At 45.6% G+C, this 5,075-nt stretch overlaps 1 long non-coding RNA gene across 8 annotated transcripts; it reads left to right on the top strand.

The window, feature by feature from the left end:
* Positions 1 to 375: 375 nt before the first annotated feature.
* On the top strand, positions 376 to 3,186 carry LOC135366537 (uncharacterized). 8 transcript variants are annotated; one of them, XR_010414215.1, is made up of 5 exons: positions 376 to 448; positions 522 to 654; positions 720 to 867; positions 1,029 to 1,581; positions 1,647 to 3,186. It is a non-coding gene; the product is annotated as an uncharacterized LOC135366537 (long non-coding RNA). The 8 variants fall into 8 exon arrangements; XR_010414209.1 differs by having other exon boundaries at positions 720 to 963; XR_010414210.1 differs by having other exon boundaries at positions 720 to 1,272; positions 1,338 to 1,581.
* Positions 3,187 to 5,075: the final 1,889 nt, after the last annotated feature.

The raw sequence follows: 5,075 nt of genomic DNA, 5'->3' as shown, positions 1-5,075 counted from the left end.
GACCCGCACCTCGGCCAAGCGGTACACATGAGGTACAGTCCTCAACCAGCAGGTACAGTTCACGACCACTGCGAAATTCAAGCGGTACAAGGGTTCCGAGACTCATTCGTACTGGCTATAGGCACCTTTTAAGCGCTGTCTATAGCAGCTGTACCTCATGTGTATCGCGTGATTCCGGCGCATGAGTACGAACGCCTTCTCACAATCTTCATGCATTGCAAAAATATTCCCTTATGCAGCAATACCGTAATGGATCAGCACTATATCATGCTATCAAAGAAGTGCAATAACTAGAACCCGTGACCGTGACGAATCGCACGTTTGGGAAGAATGCGTTTCTTGCAACTGCTGGCAAATCAGTTTGTTTTGAAACGTCGGGGAGCGAGGACGAGTCTGCTCGGTCTTTAAAGAAACTCGTTCGACGCTTCCAACATTGGAGTCGTTTAAGGTGCGCGTTATATCTATGATGTAATTATTCGTACGCACGACGCATTTTCGTTCATCTTCGCTCTGATTCCCAGTGGTCCTGATCACCGACAGGCTGGACACAACGACTGAGGGACGGAGACAACGAACTTCGCGCTTCATGCACGAACGTTGATGCGTGAATTAGAGAAGCCTAGATTGCACTTTATACCTGGATTACACAAGCAAGTAGGCATGTTTTTCAGGCAAGCTATTTCGGTTGTTGGATCTTTTTACATTGTATTTTCTCCTAGGTTACGTTCAGGCGATGTCGTAAATGGGTGAATCAATCATCTTCTGTGCTTGGTGTTACGTTCTGCAGAATAAACGGTAGTTGGGGAAGAACAGTAATCCAAATGTGTAGAAGAGATAAAGGAGCGTGACCACAGAGCAGCTGCAAAGGTGAAGGAAACAACGAACTTTGCACTTCATGCACGAACGTTGATGCGTGAACTAGAGAAGCCTAGATTGCACTTTATACCCGGATTATACAAGCAAGTAGGCATGTTTTTCAGGCAAGCTATTTCGGTTGTTGGATCTTTTTACATTGTATTTTCTCCTAGGTTACGTCCAGGCGATGTCGTAAATGGGTGAGTGAATCATCTTCTGTGGTTGGTGTTGCGTTCTGCAGAATAAACGGTAGTTGGGGAAGAACAGTAATCCAAATGTGTGGAAGAGATAAAGGAGCGTGACCACAGAGCAGCTGCAAAGGTGAAGGAAACAACGAACTTTGCACTTCATGCACGAACGTTGATGCGTGAACTAGAGAAGCCTAGATTGCACTTTATACCTGGATTACACAAGCAAGTAGGCATGTTTTTCAGGCAAGCTATTACGGTTGTTGGATCTTTTTACATTGTATTTTCTCCTAGGTTACGTCCAGGCGATGTCGTAAATGGGTGAGTGAATCATCTTCTGTGGTTGGTGTTGCGTTCTGCAGAAGAAACGGTAGTTGGGGAAGAACAGTAATCCAAATGTGTGGAAGAGATAAAGAAGCGTGACCACAGAGCAGTTGCAAAGGTGAAGGAAACAACGAGCTTCGCGCTTCATGCACGAACGTTGATGCGTGAATTAGAGAAGCCTAGATTGCACTTTATACCTGGATTACACAAGCAAGTAGGCATGTTTTTCAGGCAAGCTATTTCGGTTGTTGGACCTTTTTACATTGTATTTTCCCCTAGGTTACGTCCAGGCGATGTCGTAAATGGGTGAGTGAATCATCTTCTGTGGTTGGTGTTACGTTCTGCAGAAGAAACGGTAGTTGGGGAAGAACAGTAATCCAAATGTGTGGAAGAGATAAAGGAGCGTGACCACAGAGCAGCTGCAAAGGTGAAGGAAACAACGAACTTTGTACTTCATGCACGAACGTTGATGCGTGAACTAGAGAAGCCTAGATTGCACTTTATACCTGGATTACACAAGCAAGTAGGCATGTTTTTCAGGCAAGCTATTTCGGTTGTTGGATCTTTTTACATTGTATTTTCTCCTAGGTTACGTCCAGGCGATGTCGTAAATGGGTGAGTGAATCATCATTTCTGGTTGGTGTTACGTTCTGCAGAAGAAACGGTAGTTGGGGAAGAACAGTAATCCAAATGTGTGGAAGAGATAAAGGAGCGTGACCACAGAGCAGCTGCAAAGGTGAAGGAAACAACGAACTTTGTACTTCATGCACGAACGTTGATGCGTGAACTAGAGAAGCCTAGATTGCACTTTATACCTGGATTACACAAGCAAGTAGGCATGTTTTTCAGGCAAGCTATTTCGGTTGTTGGATCTTTTTACATTGTATTTTCTCCTAGGTTACGTCCAGGCGATGTCGTAAATGGGTGAGTGAATCATCTTCTCTGGTTGGTGTTACGTTCTGCAGAAGAAACGGTAGTTGGGGAAGAACAGTAATCCAAATGTGTGGAAGAGATAAAGGAGCGTGACCACAGAGCAGCTGCAAAGGTGAAGGAAACAACGAACTTTGTACTTCATGCACGAACGTTGATGCGTGAACTAGAGAAGCCTAGATTGCACTTTATACCTGGATTACACAAGCAAGTAGGCATGTTTTTCAGGCAAGCTATTTCGGTTGTTGGATCTTTTTACATTGTATTTTCTCCTAGGTTACGTCCAGGCGATGTCGTAAATGGGTGAGTGAATCATCATCTCTGGTTGGTGTTACGTTCTGCAGAAGAAACGGTAGTTGGGGAAGAACAGTAATCCAAATGTGTGGAAGAGATAAAGGAGCGTGACCACAGAGCAGCTGCAAAGGTGAAGGAAACAACGAACTTTGTACTTCATGCACGAACGTTGATGCGTGAACTAGAGAAGCCTAGATTGCACTTTATACCTGGATTACACAAGCAAGTAGGCATGTTTTTCAGGCAAGCTATTTCGGTTGTTGGATCTTTTTACATTGTATTTTCTCCTAGGTTACGTCCAGGCGATGTCGTAAATGGGTGAGTGAATCATCTTCTCTGGTTGGTGTTACGTTCTGCAGAAGAAACGGTAGTTGGGGAAGAACAGTAATCCAAATGTGTGGAAGAGATAAAGAAGCGTGACTACAGAGCAGCTGCAATGGTGAAGGAGAGGTGTAGTGGTCAGCGTTCATCCATATACGTTGTGCCCCGTGTGTTCGGCGTTTGTGCGTCATGACAATGCACGCTCGCGATGGACCCCTATAGTATCACCCCTGAAATGGATGTAATTTTCGAATAAAGGTATTTGTGATATTTATCGTACACCGTAGCTTTCTGGGGCTGTTAATATATCGTAGAGGAGGGGAACCATCCCGACGGGTAGGCCTAAATCGCTGCACGCTATCCGTTGCATGTACCGCATGTGAGGGCGCGTATACCTCTTAAATTTAAGAGGTACGTTTTTTTTAAAATGTACCTCTTGGCCAAGCGGTACTTAACCGTTACATATGCGTTACCTGGTTTGGAGTGTACTTAATGCATACCTATGCCCTCGAGATGATGGAGGGTCTAATGGACCGATACAGTCTATAAAAATAACTTCAAATGGTTTTTGTGGCCTTGCCAACGGTATACTATTTGTACGCGGTCAGCAATTAGTCGCTTAGCATGTGTTGCATGACTGACGATGTCTTCTAACGTCTGTCGTCAAAGACGACCAAAATAATGATGCTTTAATTATTTGTGTTGTGCTTGTCTGTTTGTATGTTCCTGCCTCAGAACAATTACTTTTCAAGAATAAAGAAAGCTGTCAAACCAAAGATTCACAGCAAATCCAAAGGAATCAGCTTTGGGTTATCGTGCTCTAGGAACCGCAATCGTAAAGACCTTCCAATCTGGTGCCTCCGCGCACCGAAACGTTTCTTATCAAAGGAAACAAACGAGGGAGAGATGGTGCATCACGACAAAGAAAGGACTCCCTCTCCACTGGCGCTACGCTCCACCTAGAGTGACTAAATACGTAGCAAATTAGCGACACTGAGCCACGCTGGCGAGCGAGCCCGCCATTTTTAGTCAGGCACGGCTGCGTCGCCGAGAGATGGGACGCCAACCTCCCCCTTCTCCAGTAGAGAAGAACCCGCAGTCGGAGAGCCAGCTCGCAAATTCGTAATTCCGGAAACCGGTTTTCGATGGAGGTGACTCAACATGGACGGCGGCGAGTTCTTGGAAGGTGAATACACGTGACACGGTCGGTCCAATCGCGGGCACAGAACGGCGGCTCTGGTGCGGAAAAGGAAAACGATACCCTGTACCCCTATTAAGTGACTCTAGCTCCACCGAGGCCCAGAAGTGCGTTCAAGAAATGCTATCGCATTTAAAAAGAACAGAAAATATATCATTATGCGGGAACCTAATGTGGATCACTTGCGCGACACTTCTACCGTGCTCTACCGTGGTCAGGCCAAAATCAGGCCTTGCTGCACAAGCAGTGTAGAGCGTGTTGCACGAAAAATATAGCATGTTTAGCACCCTCGTTCTCCTTATTTTTTTTTTTGTGTAAATATACATTACAACCGCGAAGAGGTGGCAAAGAAGGCCCGGCAATGTTAAAAAAAAACAATTCTGGAATGAGATCGACAAAAGGACAGCCAAACTGGAAAATGTCCCGTTTATGCACTTTTAGGCGTTTATATAGGCAAACGCAAAAAAGATTCGGACCCTATTTGTCAGATAAGGAAGGGGTTGTCTCCAATTGGTCGAAATGTGGGGTAGTCGAAGCCACTGAAAATATCGATGCCCACTTGTGTGCGGCCAACAACGGCAAGCTATTTCGACCCCCTCCCCCCCCTCCCCGAAAATATTCTTTCGTCGTGTGTCATGTAGAAACCAGCGAAGAGACGCAAGAACAAGGGAAGATGAGTATACAGGACAAACGCTGGACTTACAACTAACATTTAAAGGTGGTGTCCGTGAGGAATCCGGTTTCCTGTTGAAATGGCTCTTCCGTGCTTCGGCTCTTCCGGTGAATTAACTGGCATTGCCGGCGAGATTCCCAATCGCTCAGCTGCCGTCGTCAGCCTAGTTGCAATCCTATACCACTTTAAAAAAATGAACGGATATATTTCTAACTACCATTCGGCAGCAGATAGCGAGTCGGAAGGCCGAATTTTGTGACGGACAGCCTGCCTTCATAACCGACTCCGGTGA

The sequence above is a fragment of the Ornithodoros turicata genome, chromosome 1 (assembly GCF_037126465.1).
Source record: "Ornithodoros turicata isolate Travis chromosome 1, ASM3712646v1, whole genome shotgun sequence".
NCBI lineage: Eukaryota > Metazoa > Arthropoda > Arachnida > Ixodida > Argasidae > Ornithodoros > Ornithodoros turicata.
This window is presented reverse-complemented; position numbering and strand designations above follow the sequence as displayed.